The sequence below is a fragment of the Aegilops tauschii genome, chromosome 4, assembly GCF_002575655.3.
Source record: "Aegilops tauschii subsp. strangulata cultivar AL8/78 chromosome 4, Aet v6.0, whole genome shotgun sequence".
NCBI classification, from domain to species: Eukaryota; Viridiplantae; Streptophyta; class Magnoliopsida; order Poales; family Poaceae; genus Aegilops; species Aegilops tauschii.
Window position 1 is genome coordinate 527,572,413 of NC_053038.3, and position 15,214 is coordinate 527,587,626.

Below are 15,214 nucleotides of genomic sequence, written 5' to 3' on the forward strand. Positions count from 1 at the left end.
GCGTCGCTGAACAAGGAAAATTAACAAAGGGCTTTGCTGCGGAAAAGAAAACTTGGGCAGACGAGAAGGCCGCTTTAACCACGCGGGCCGAAGCAGCTGAAACGGCTCTTGCAGAGACGACAACTGAACTTACCGGTTTAAAAGGCCACATCTCGCAGATGGTCTCAGCGATCTTTGGTAAGCCGCCGTGACGATGCTAAATTGCTTAAATTTTCCTGATAAACATAATATTATCGTCAACTAACCTGAGCTTATGATGCAGGCCCCAGAAGCTCCAACTTAAATCAGAGCATGCTGATTAAGCTCAAGGCGGTTTACACCCTGACAGAGCAATTGTATGCTGGCTCGCAGCGTGCCTTGGCCACCGTGTCTCTCTCCAATCAAGTCCCCACACACTTAGCAGACGTGTTGAAGCGGCTTGCTGTGCTACCTGAGCAGGTGAATGAGCTGAGAAGAGCATCTGCCAGAACCGGAGCAATAACTGCCTTGAGCCGGGCCAAAGCATGGCTACCAGAATTAGACCCAGCCGATATTGCTAAGGGCTATCCCAGCTTTAAAGAAGACGACACGGCTTTTGAGCAATCAGATTTTGCAGCCTGCGTGAAGGAGGTGCGCCCTGTGGCCACGGTGCTAGGCAATGATGCTGATCTTACCAAGCACCAGCCGAGTTACGACGCCAATAACCAGCGCATTCCAACTCCTCGTTATGAAGAGCGCAGTTTAATCCCTCCGACGCGTAAGCATACCTTTGCCCCTGAAGTTAACCCGGCCGGGTTAATTGATGATGAGGCCACATTTCAAGCTTTGAGTGGCATTGACTGGTCGTCATCAACCTTCTAGGAGAGGGAACCAGACGCCGAAGTGGAGAGGGATGACCCGGAGGCAGCAGGCCAACCTACCGACTGATCCAGCCGACGGCTTATAGCTTTGCTAGAAAACAATGTTAAATTATTTGACTCAAAGAGTCATGTAATAGGATAGATGCACTTAACTCTTTTGTGGTCTAATGGCAATTTTGCTGAGTTGCCATCTAATATATATATATATATATATATATATATATATATATATATATATATATATATATATATATTATGCCTTGTTTTATCATCTCTGCTCTGGATGCTTCAAAGAAGGATTTTTTGACTTGCCTGCATACAGCGAAAAAATAGTACAAATACCTCGGCGGCTTACTACAAGCCGGGTCATGAACATGACATACCTTAGTATTGCTCCTGCGGTTGCTTGGCACAATCCCGGGTTAACTATGAACCAAATCGGGTTAGATGTAAATCGAACCGGGTCAACTGTACACCGGTTGCATATTTTTGATAATAAACCCTTGAAGTAAATACGACAAGTAATACTTATGAAAGCAAACTTTAAACAGAAGATGAACATTTAAAGGCTTCCTGCACAAGTAGATCACAAGATCCCTTGGCGGTTTACCGCAGGGCGGGTCATAATATCTCACATATAACCACTGTGATATTGAATTTGTACAGCCGGTTTACATGACCTGTGTCGTAAGGGTGATAACCCAATCCTTAGAAGCCAGTACTTCCAAATATATGATGATTGTCACATGCTGGCGACTTATGGCCTAAAGTCGAGCCGGGTTAAATAGAAACCATATATCTGCTTCAGACATGAGCAAAAAAAGTCTCAAGACAAACCCAAAAGACTGTTTGCAAAAAACTCAAACCAAGTAGAAAGAATAAAAATCGAGGCTTCTGATTTGAATACGATCAGTAAACCGTTCCAAAGGGGTTGAGCTAAGATTCGAATACGATCATATAGCCCCCAGTGGCTTTGGCGTTGCGCCGATCAAGTGGGTACCGACAGCTATGCCCTCTTTGGTTCGAGTACGACCTATGTTTGAGCAGGAAGCCCCCAAATGACCTTGAGAGGTTTTTAACGACCCTGATTCGAATACGATCCAAGTCGGACCCAAAAGAGGTTAAGCTATGATTCGGATACGATCAGGAAGCCCTCTGATGAGTTTGGCAGTGTGCCGATCAAAAGGGTTTCGACAGCTATGTTCTCTTTGGTTCGAATACAACCTATGTTTGAACAGGAATCCCCCAAGTGACCATAACTTTAACGGCTAGATTCAAATACGATCATAAGCCGGATCAAAGAGAAGAAGATTCAAATATGACCCGTCCCTCCTTTGATCATCTGCACAAAAGGGTAACATAATAGACTCATGATTTGTTGATAAGGACAGAGGTCCTGCCTAATTATTTATATACATTGATAAAGTATGTACATCACGAGAGCCGGTGGCTCAACTATAGTAGGGCCAGAGATGAGCGATGTTCCACGGCCGGCGGGTCTCCTCCTCCGACTTACGTGAGTCTTTATGCTCTCGAACGTCAATGAGGTAATATGACCCGTTGTGCAAGTTCTTGCTGACCACAAAGCGCCCTTCCCAAGGCGGGGACAGCTTGTGTGCATCTATTTGATCCTGGATGAGCCGGAGTACCAAGTCACCTTCTTGAAAGGTCCTGGATCTAACCCGACGGCTGTGATAGCGGCGCAGGTCTTGTTGATAAATCGCCGAACGAGTTGCTGCCAAGTCACGATTCTCATCCAACAGGTCAAGCGCATCCTGACGAGCCTGATCATTATCAGCTTCCACGTAAGCCACCACACGGGGGTGAGTCATGACGGATGTCACTTGGAAGCACTGCCTCAGCGCCATAAACCATGAAGAAGGGCGTGTAACCTGTCGACCTGTTGGGGGTGGTATTGATGCTCCATACCACAGAGGGCAACTCTTCTACCCAGCAACCCGGCGTCCTCTTCAAAGGAACCATGACTCGGGGTTTGATGCCTTTCAATATTTCCTGATTGGCTCTTTCAGCTTGCCCATTGGATTGAGGATGAGCTATAGAAGAGACGTCAAGCCGGATGTGCTCACGTTGACAAAACTCCTCCATGGCACCCTTGGACAGATTTGTACCATTGTCAGTAATAATGCTATGTGGAAAGCCAAAGCGAAAAATCACCTTTTTCATAAACTGAACTGTTGTGGCTGCGTCACACTTGCTGGCCGGCTCTACCTCAACCCACTTGGTAAATTTATCAACCGCCACCAAGAGGTGGGTCTTTTTATCCGCCGACCTTTTGAAAGGCCCGACCATGTCAAGTCCCCAGACCGCAAACGGCCAAGTTATTGGAATCATCCGCAACTCTTGAGCCGGCACATGAGCCCTTCGTGAGAACCTTTGACAGCCATCACACTTGCTAACCAGATCCTCTGAATCAGCATGAGCCGTCAACCAGTAAAAACCATGAAGGAAAGCCTTGGCCACAAGAGATTTTGAGCCGGCAGGGTGACCACAATCCCCTTCATGAATCTCACGGAGTATCGTCTGACCCTCCTCAGGAGAGACACAACGTTGAAACACCCCTGTGGTACTGCGATGATGGAGCTCTCCATTAGCAATCGTCATAGACTTAGACCGCCGGGTTATCTGCCTAGCCAAAGTTTCATCGTCTAGCAACTCTCCCTGGGTCATATAAGCCAAATATGGTACTGTCCAATCTGGAATAGCATGGAGAGCCGCCACTAACTGCGCCTCCGGGTCTGGGACTGCCAAATCTTCCTTCGTAGGCAACTTAACAGAAGGGCTGTGCAAAATGTCCAAGAAAGTATTAGGCGGCACCGGCTTACGCTGAGAGCCCAACCGGCTTAAGGCGTCAGCCGCCTCGTTCTTTCTGCGATCAATGTGCTCCACTGTGTAACCCTTGAAGTGTTCAGCAATGGCATCAACCTCACGTCGATAAGCCGCCATGAGAGGCTCTTTGGAATCCCACTTGCCTGATACTTGCTGAACCACCAAATCTGAATCGCCGAAGCACCTTACCCGGCTCAAGTTCATCTCCTTAGCCATCCGGAGACCATGGAGCAATGCCTCATATTCAGCTGCATTACTAGTACAGGGAAACATTAACCGTAGCACATAACAAAACTTGTCACCTCGAGGGGAAGTTAACACAACTCCAGCCCCCGAGCCCTCCAGTTGCTTGGATCCATCAAAATGAACCGTCCAGTATGTGTTATCCGGCTTCTCCTCAGGCACCTGAAGCTCTGTCCAATCATTGATAAAATCTACCAACGCCTGAGATTTGATAGCCGTACGTGGCACGTATTTTAGACCATGAGGCCCAAGCTCAATTGCCCACTTGGCGACTCGTCCTGTGGCTTCTCTGTTTTGAATGATATCTCCCAAAGGGGAAGAACTTACCACAGTAATGGGATGGCCTTGAAAGTATTGCTTGAGCTTCCGACTTGCCATGAACACCCCATACACAAGCTTCTGCCAATGTGGATAACGCTGCTTAGATTCAATCAGCACCTCACTGACGTAATAAACCGGCCGTTGAATCGGATACTCCTTGCCAGCCTCCTAGCACTCCACCACAATGGCCACACTGACGGCTCGTGCATTAGCCGCCACATATAGTAACAAAGGCTCCTTATCAACCGGAGCAGCAAGGACTGGCGGCTCCGCAAGTTGCCTCTTCAAGTCCTCAAAAGCAGCATTAGCAGCGTCACTCCAGACGAAATCGTCTGTCTTCTTCATCATCTGATACAGTGGTATGGCCTTCTCACCCAGCCGGCTTATGAACCGGCTTAAAGCAGCGATGCGACCCGCCAAGCGTTGAACATCATTGATGCACTTTGGTTTGGCCAAAGAAGTGATTGCCTTGATCTTCTCCGAATTAGCCTCAATACCTCTGTTAGAAACCAGAAAACCCAAAAGCTTACCAGCTGGTACTCCAAAAACACACTTCTCCGGGTTAAGCATCATCTTGTAGACCCGGAGATTGTCAAAGGTTTCCCTTAGATCATCTATTAGGGTCTCCTTTTCTCTAGACTTTACCACAATGTCATCCACATAAGCGTGCACGTTGCGCCCAATCTGCTTGTGAAGGCAATTCTGTACACATCGGTGATAAGTCGCCTGGGCACTCTTAAGCCCAAAAGGCATAGATACATAGCAAAAGGCTCCAAAGGGAGTGATGAACGCTGTCTTCTCCTGGTCCTTAACTGCCATTTTGATCTGATGATAACCAGAATAAGCATCCAAAAAACTTAAGCGCTCACAACCCGCCGTAGCATCAATAATTTGATCAATACGAGGGAGAGCAAAAGGATCAGTCGGACAAGCCTTGTTTAAGTCCGTGTAGTCCACACACATGCGCCAGGTGCCGTTCTTCTTTAGCACGAGCACCGGGTTAGCCAACCACTCCGGGTGAAAAACCTCAACAATAAACCCGGCAGCCAAGAGCCGGGCCACTTCCTGACCAATAGCCTCACGCCTTTCTTCATTAAACCGCCGGAGGAACTGCCTGGCCGGCTTAAACTTCGGATCAATATTAAGAGAGTGCTCAGGAAGTTCTCTCGGTACACCCGGCATGTCAGAAGGTTTCCATGCAAAGATGTCCCGGTTCTCACGGATGAACTTGATGAGCTCGCCTTCCTATTTAGGATCCAGGGTCACACTGATAGTAAACTGCTTGGATGAATCGCCAAGGACGAAATCGACAAGCTTGGTATCATTGGCCGACTTAAACTTCATCACCGGCTCATGCTCCGTAGTTGGCTTTTTCAGAGAAGTCATGTCCGCCGGGTCAACATTGTCCTTATAAAATTTCAACTCCTCTGCCGCACAAACAGACTCAGCATACGCTGCATCCCCTTCCTCGCATTCCAGGGCTACCTTCCGGCTTCCATGCACTGTGATGGTTCCCTTATGACCCGGCATCTTGAGCTGCAGATAAACATAACAAGGTCTGGCCATGAACTTAGCATAAGCCGGCCGCCCAAACAAAGCGTGATACGGGCTCCGGATCTTAACCACTTCAAACGTCAGCTTCTCGGCCCGAGAGTCATACTCATCTCCAAAGGCCACTTCCAGTTCAATCTTGCCTACTAGATACGCCGACTTACCAGGCACCACTCCATGGAAAACCGTGTTGGAAGTTCTCAAATCCTTATCAGTCAACCCCATGCGACGAAAGGTATCATAGTAGAGGATGTTGATGCTGCTACCTCCATCCATCAAGACTTTGGTGAATTTGTACCCTCCAACTTGGGGTGCCACCACCAAGGCTAAGTGACCTGGATTATCCACCCTTGGGGGGTGATCTTCTCTGCTCCACACAATCGGCTGCTCTGACCACCTTAGATAACGTGGAACTGCCAGCTCAACAGCATTAACCGCCCTTTTATGAAGCTTCTGATCCCTTTTGCATAAGCTAGTGGTGAATACATGATACTGCCCACTATTCAATTGCTTCAGGTTACTCTGATACCCGGACTGCTGCTGCTGATTTCCTTGGCCAGAATGCTGATTATAACCGCCTTGGCCACCCGGGGGGCCTTGATAATTCGGATGTGAGCCGCCCCTCGGGCCATGAAAGCCGCCTCCGCCTGAGCCGCCAGCGGGCCCAGGACCACCATCGTATATGTTGGAATTCTTAAAAGCCTTCATGATCGTGCAATCCTTCCACAGATGCGTGGCCGGCTTCTCCCGAGTGCCGTGTCTTGGACAAGGCTCGTTCAACAACTGCTCAAGAGTGGGACCAGACCCGCCGGACCGAGGAGGGGGCCTCCCCTTACGTCGCTGATTGTTACCCTGTGTGTTGGCTACGAACTCCGAATTACCATCCGCCTTACGCTTGTTACCTCCTTGGTTTGCCGGGTTAGGCTGATTACCCTTGCCATTGCCGCTCTTCTTTCCCTTCCCTGTCTTTTCCTCATCAGACACAGGGTCCTTGGTACTATCAGAGTCGGCATACTTTACTAGAGCTGCCATCAGCTGCCCCATATCATTACAATCACGCTTGAGCCGCCCCAGCTTCTGCTTTAAAGGCTTAAAACGGCAATTCTTTTCCAACATTAGGACCGCAGAGCCGGCATCCATCTTATCAGATGAATGTATTATCTCCTTGACCCGGCGCACCCAATGAGTTGTAGACTCGCCTTCCTCTTGCTTGCAATTGGTTAAATCCACAATTGACATGGGTTGCTTACATGTGTCCTTGAAGTTCTGGATAAACTGGGCCTTTAACTCGGCCCAGGACCCAATGGAGTTGGGTGGCAGTCCCTTCAACCAGGTTCGGGCCGTTCCGTCTAACATCATCGTAAAATACTTAGCCATGGCCGCATCACTGACCTCCAACAGCTCCATCGCCATCTCATAGCTCTCAATCCAGGCCCCAGGCTGTAAGTCGGCCGTGTAATTTGGCACCTTTTGGGGCCCTTTGAAATCCTTGGGCAGGCGCTCATTGCGAAGAGCCGGCACTAAACATGGGACACCGCCGGTCCTTGTGGCCACACCTGTCTCAACCAAAACCGCGGGATAAACCGGAACAGGCTGGTAAGCCGCCTGCTCAACCGCCTGATGATTCAAATCGTGCGCCGGGTTATGTCCACGCCGCTGAGCATTACTTGACATGGTTGCGGACTCCATCCGGCTGCTATAACTCGGGCTCCGGCTTGGGCGAGGCGTCGAATGAATCCTGTCTCGACTGCACGAGTAAGCCTCCTGTTGTGCCAAAGCTGTCTGAAGGAGCTCTCTGACCCTTCGTGTTTCGATCACCGTCGGAGAGTCGCCCTCTGCTGGGAGAGCCGCCAAGCGCGTCGCCGCAGCAATCATGTTCTCCAATGGGTTAGAGTAATGACCCGGTGGTGTCGGTACATACTGAGGTGGTGTAAGATTCACACGAGGGGGCTCCCTCACGCGTGGCTGACCCGGTGCTCCCGCCCCGGGTATCGCAACCAGGTTCGCGTCCGGCGGGTTACTGGGACCCTCGCCGGGTGTGCGAAAGAGATTCTTAGGATCATATACAGGTGGTAGGCGGGACTGAGACTTCTGGTGCCTCCTCCTCATCACCTCATTAGACGCGTTTAAGTCCATCGTGAGCCGGAACGCCTCTGACTGCAGCTGTTGGGCCCGAGCGTCCAAAGCCGCCCGCTCTGCGGCCAATCTGGTGTCCTCGGCTGCCAAGTCTCCCTTGGCTTGTGTTATCTCCTCACGCACCCGGGTCACTGCCACATCGTGTTCCACCTAGTCTGCCGGGTTAACTGTAGTGGTTAACAAGGCCATTAGTTTGTCCGTGAGATCTATCAGAACCTGAGCCGGCGGGCGCACAGGGCCTCCGGCCCCAGCTGCCGCCGACCCGGAGACTATCGTTGCTGCAGCTGTAGAGTTTTGACCGGGTTGTGTGCCAGCCATGAAGGTCCCTACCCTGCTAGGCGGCTCAAAGGGGTCCGGAGTGCTGGTGCCATCGGAACAGCCCCCAAGCCCGTCGTCCTGCACTTGATATAATGAGTCCGTCTCGCCTGTAGACGATGCATCATCAGAGTAGATAGCCGTTTCACCACCATCCACCGATGCCTCAGAAAACTCCTCTCCATGGACGCAACCCACAAAGGCACGCTTCACGGCGGGTTGAGCTCGGGCGGGTCTCGCACGCTGAGCCGTCTCGACGGTGTCAGTGCTGATGTCCGGCTCAAGGCCCGGCTCACCGATCCGACCGATGAAGACGTGGATGCCACCAAAGGGGACCCGGTACCCGTACTTGATTGAGCCGGCGTCGGGGCCCCAGCCTTCATCATCGATGTAGAGCTTGCCGCGACGACTCTTGGTCATCCGGCCCACAACGTATCCCTTGAGCCCTTCGAAGTTGCCCTTCAAGAACTCAAATCCACCGTGCGCTGGCCCCACGGTGGGCGCCAACTGTCGTGGGATTGTCACGGCAGATGTCCTAGCAGAAGGACTTAGTCGCAGGGCCATCGCAACCAGGAAGCAAGAAGAGGTTAATCGGGACAAAGGACACGGGGGTTTATACTGGTTCGGCCCCTTACGGTGAAGGTAAAAGCCTAGTCCAGTTGAGGTGTTACTAAGGTTTCGATGACTAGGGAGCGAATCCGCTTGACCTAGCCCTCGATTTGATGTTACTTGCCCTAAGCCGCCGCCGGGCTGCCCCCTTATATACTCGGGTCAACACCAGGCGGCTCACAGAGTCCCGACCGGCTCATAAACAGTGTCCGGCTCGGTGACTAGTTAACCTTTCCTTACAATACAAGTCATGCCTTCACGGCGGGTCATCACTATGGGCCTTAAGTCACCATTGGGCTTTGGCCCTTACTTGAACCGCCATTTATGGAGTACAACCTGGGCTTCGCGTGACGATTCGTCCGGTGTGACCCGGCCCCTCCTGGGCGGGTTACACCACTAGTTATATCCCCAACACATAGCACGAAACATATGGATCCAAATCAGCCCCTTACGAAGCAACGCATAAACTAGGGTTTAAGCTTCTGTCACTCTAGCAACCCATCATCTACTTATTACTTCCCAATGCCTTCCCCTAGGCCCAAATAATGGTGAAGTGTCATGTAGTCGACGTTCACATAACACCACTAGAGGAAAGACAACATACATCTCATCAAAATATCGAACGAATACCAAATTCACATGACTACTTATAGCAAGATTTCTCCCATGTCCTCAGGAACAAACGTAACTACTCACAAATCATATTCATGTTCATAATCAGAGGGGTATTAATATGCATAAAGTATCTGAACATATAATCTTCCACCAAATAAACCAACTAGCATCAACTACAAGGAGTAATCAACACTACTAGCAACCTACAGGTACCAATCTGAGGCTTGGAGACAAAGATTGGATACAAGAGATGAACTAGGGTTTGAGAGGAGATAGTGCTGGTGAAGATGTTGATGGAGATTGACCCCCCCCCCCCACAGGCTGAGAGGATCGATGGTGATGACGATGATGATGATTTCCCCCTCCCGGAGGGATGTTTCCCCGGCAGAACAGCTCCTCCGGAGCCCTAGATTGGTTCCGCCAAGGCTCCGCCTCGTGGCGGCGGTGTTTCGTCCCGAAAGCTTGCTTGTGATTTTTTCCAGGGTAAAATACTTCATATAGCATAAGATGGGCACCGGAGGCCTGCCAGGGGGCCCACGAGGCAGGGGGTGCGCCCAGGGGCAGGGTGTGCCCCCCACCCTCGTGGCCAGGGTGTGGGCCCCCTCTGGTACTTTCTTCGCTCAGTATTTTTTATAAATTCCAAAAATAACTTCCGTGGAGTCTCAGGACTTTTGGAGTTGTGCATAATAGGTCTCTAATATTTGCTCCTTTTCTAGCCCAGAACTCCCGCTGCCGGCATTCTCCCTCTTCATATAAACCTTGCAAAATAAGAGAGAAAAGGCATAAGTATTGTGACACAATGTGTAATAACAGCCCATAATGCAATAAATATCGATATAAAAGCATGATGCAAAATGGACGTATCATAGTTCTTAAGTAATTTGATTAGTTGAACTTAATTTATCATGAACTTAGTCCTGATAGTATTTGCATATCTATGTTGTAGATCAATAGCTCGCGATATAGCTCCTATATATTTTGATATGTTCCTAGAGAAAAGTTGAAAGATGATAGTAGCAATGATGCGGACTGGGTCCGTGATCTGAGAATTATCCTCGTTGTTGCACAGAAGAATTATGTCCTTGATGCACCGCTAGGTGACAGACCTATTGCAGGAGCAGATGCAGACGTTATGAACGTTTGACAAACTCGATATGATGACTACTTGATAGTTTAGTGCACCATGCTTTACGGCTTAGAACTGGGACTTCAAAAACGTTTTTGAACGTCACTGAGCATATGAGATGTTCCAAGAGTTGAAATTGGTATTTCAGACTCATGCCCATGTCGAGAGGTATGAGACCTCTGAGAAGTACTTTGCCTACAAGATGGAGGAGAATAGCTCAACTAGTGAGCATGTGCTCAGAATGTCTGGGTACTACAATCATTTGAATCAAGTGGGAGTTAATCTTCCAGATAAGATAGTGATTGACAAAGTTCTCTAGTCACTATCACCAAGCTACTAGAACTTCATGATGAACTATGATATGCAAGGTATGACAAAAATGATTCTCGAGCTCTTCGCGATGCTGAAATCGACGAAGGTAGAAATCAAGAAAGAGCATCAAATGTTGATGGTTACCAAGACCACTAGTTTCAAGAAAAGGGCAAGGGAAAGAAAGGGAACTTCAAGAAGAATGACAAGCAAGTTGTCACTCCCGTGAAGAAGCCCAAAGCTGGACCTAAGCCTGAAACTAAGTGCTTATACTGCAAAGGGAATGGTCACTAGAAGTGGAACTGCCCCAAATACTTGGCGGATAAGAAGGATGGCAAAGTGAACAAAGGTATATTTGATATACAGATTATGGATGTGTACCTTACTAGTGTTCGTAGTAGCCCCTGGGTATTTGATACCGGTTCAGTTGCTAAGATTAGTAACTCGAAACAGGAGTTGCAGAATGAACAGAGACTAGTTAAGGGTGAGGTGACGATGTGTGTTGGAAGTGATTCCAAGGTTGATACGATCACCATCGCACACTCCCTCTACCTTGGGGATTAGTGTTGAACCTAAATAAATATTATTTGGTGTTTGCGTTGAGCATGAATATGATTAGATCATGTTTATTGCAATACGGTTATTCATTGAAGTCCGAGAATAATTGTTGTTCTGTTTACATGAATAAAACCTTCTATGGTCATACACCCAGTATGAATGGTTTATTGAATCTCGATCGTAGTGATACACATATTCATATTATTGATGCCAAAAGATGCAAATTTGATAATGATAGTGCAACATATTTGTGGCACTGCCGTTTAGGTCATATTGGTGTAAAGCACATGAAGAAACTCCATGCAGATGGGCTTTTGGAATCACTTGATTATGAATCATTTGATACTTGCGAACCATGCCTCATGGGCAAGATTACTAAAACTCCGTTCTCCAGAACAATGGAGCGATCCAATGACTTATTGGAAATAATATATACTAATGTATGCGGTCCGATGAGTGTTGAGGCACGCGGCGGGTATCATTATTTTTTGACCTTCACAGATGATTTGAGCAGATATGGGTATATCTACTTAATGAAACACAAGTCTGAAACATTTCAAAAGTTCAAAGAATTTCAGAGTGAAGTGGAGAATCATCGTAACAAGAAAATAAAGTTTCTACGATCTGATCGCGGAGGCGCATATTTGAGTTACGAGTTTGGCCTTCATTTAAAACAATGTGGAATAGTTTCACAACTCACGCCACCTGGAACACCACAGCATAATGGTGTGTCCGAACGTCATAACCGTACTTTATTAGATATGGTGCGATCTATGATGTCTCTTACCAAACGTCTTTACCGATCTAGAGACAGCTGCATTCACATTAAATAGGGCATCGTCTAAATCCGTTGAGACGACACCGTATGAACCATGGTTTGGCAAGAAACCAAAGCCGTTGTTTCTTAAAGTTTGGGGTTGCAATGCTTATGTGAAAAAGCTTCAGCCTGATAAGCTCGAACCCAAATCGGAGATGTGCATCTTGATGTCTGCAAGAATTACGTCGGTATTTCCCCAAAGAGGAAGGGGTGATGCAGCACAGCGACGGCAGGTATTCCCCTCAGCGATGAGACCAAGGTTATCGAACCAGTAGGAGAACCAAGCAACACTACGTAAACAGCACCTGCACACAAATAACAAATACTCGCAATCCGACGTGTTAAAGGGGTTGTCAATCCCTTTCGGGTAACGGCGCCAGAAATTGGCAAACGGACGTGAGAGGGTTGTAAATATTGATAGGCCGAACGCCAAATAAAATAAAGTGCAGCAAGGTATTTTTGTATTTCTGGTTTAATAGATTTGAAAATAAAAGCAAAGGAAAATATATCGCAAAGGCAATATATTAAAGAAGAGACCCGGGGGCCGTAGATTTCACTAGTGGCTGTTGGGGAACATAGTAATTTCAAAAAAATTCCTACGCACACGCAAGATCATGGTGATGCATAGCAACGAGAGGGGAGAGTGTTGTCCACGTACCCTCGTAGACCGACAGCGGAAGCGTTATCACAACGCGGTTGATGTAGTCGTACATCTTCACGATCCGACCGATCAAGTACCGAACGCACGGCACCTCCGAGTTCTACACACGTTCAGCTCGATGACGTCCCTCGAACTCCGATCCAGCCGAGTGTTGAGGGAGAGTTTTGTCCGCACACGGCTAAGAGATCTCAAGGATCAATTGCTGTGTCTCTGGGGTGCCCCCCTGCCCCCGTATATAAAGGATCAAGGGAGGAGGAGGCCGGCCCTAGGAGGGGGCGCACCAAGTGTGGAGTCCTGCATCTACTACTATTACTCCACACATCGACCGCTATCCAGCATGCATCTAGTGTAGTAAGTTCATGGAGAAACGGAGTAACGCAATAAGAACGATGACATGATGTAGACAAGATCTATTTATGTAGAAATAGACACCATCTTGTTATCCTTAATAGCAACGATACATACATGTCGGTTCCCCTTCTGTCACTGGATCAAGCACCGTAAGATCGAACCCACTACAAAGCACATCTTCCCATTGCAAGATAAATAGATCAAGTTGACCAAACAAAACCCTAATATCGCAGAAGAAATACGAGGCTATAAGCAATCATGCATATAAGAGATCAAAGAAGACTCAAATAACTTTCATGGATAAAAAGATAGATCTGATCATAAACTCAAAGTTCATCCGATCCCAACAAACACACCGCAAAAAGAGTTACATGATGCACCCCCTCCGTGATGGTGTATAGAATGGATCTGGTGGTTCTGGACTCTGCGGCGGTTGGAATTGATTTTTGTCAACTCCCCTAGGGTTTCTGGAATATTGGGGTATTTATAGAACAAAGAGTCGGTTCAGGGGGCACCCGAGGTGGGCACAACCCACCAGGGTGCGCCTGGGCCTCCAGGTGTGCCCTGGTGGGTTGTGCTCCCCTCAGAGCACCCCCCCCCCCGGCACTTCTCCGGCCCACTGGATGTCTTCTGGTCCAAAAAAATCCACAAAAAATTTTGCTGCGTTTGGACTCCGTTTGGTATTGATTTCCTGCGATGTAAAAAACATGTAGAAAACAGCAACTGGCACTTGGCACTATGTCAATAGGTTAGTACCAAAAAATGATATAAAATGACTATAAAATGATTGTAAAACATCATATTGAAAGTGGGAGCAATTAGCCAGAGTAGCTCCATGCAGAGCATTGTGGACATAGAAATTTGCAAAATACATACGAATCTGAATGTGTCAGACCCATTGACTAAACCTCTCTCACAAGCAAAACATGATCACACCTTAGTACTCTTTGGGTGTTAATCACATATTGATGTGAACTAGATTATTGACTCTAGTAAACTCTTTGGGTGTTGATCACATAGCGATGCGAACTATGGGTGTTAAATCACATGATGATGTGAACTAGATTATTGACTCTAGTGCAAGTGGGAGACTGAAGGAAATATGCCCTAGAGGCAATAATAAAGTTGTTATTTTATATTTCCTAACTTCATGATAAATTTTTATTATTCATGCTAGAATTGTATTAACCGAAAACTTGATACATGTGTGGATACATAGACAAAACACTGTGTCCCTAGTAAGCCTCTACTAGACTAGCTCGTTAATCAAAGATGGTTAAGTTTCCTAACCATAGACATGTGTTGTCATTTGATGAATGGTATCACATCATTAGGAGAATGATGTGATGGACAAGACCCATCCGTTAGCTTAGCATATTGATCGTTCAGTTTTATTGTTATTGCTTTCTTCATGTCAATTACATATTCCTTCGACTATGAGATTATGCAACTCCCGGATATCGGAGGAATACCTTGTGTGCTATCAAATGTCACAACGTAACTGGGTGATTATAAAATGCTCTACAGGTATCTCCGAAGGTGTTTGTTGGGTTAGCATAGATCGAGATTAGGATTTGTCACTCCGAGTATCGGAGAGGTATCTCTGGGCCCTCTCGGTAATGCACATCATAAGAAGCCTTGCAAGCAAAGTGACTAATGAGTTAGTTGCAGAATGATGTATTACGAAACGAGTAAAGGTAATTTCCGGTAACGAGATTGAACTAGGTATGAAGATACCGATGATCGAATCTCGGGCAAGTAACATACCGATGACAAAGGGAATGCGTATGTTGTCATTACGGTTCGACCGATAAAGATCTTCATAGAATATGTAGGAAACAATATGAGCATCCAGGTTCCGCTGTTGGTTATTGACCGGAGAGGTGTCTCGGTCATGTCTACACAGTTCTCGAACC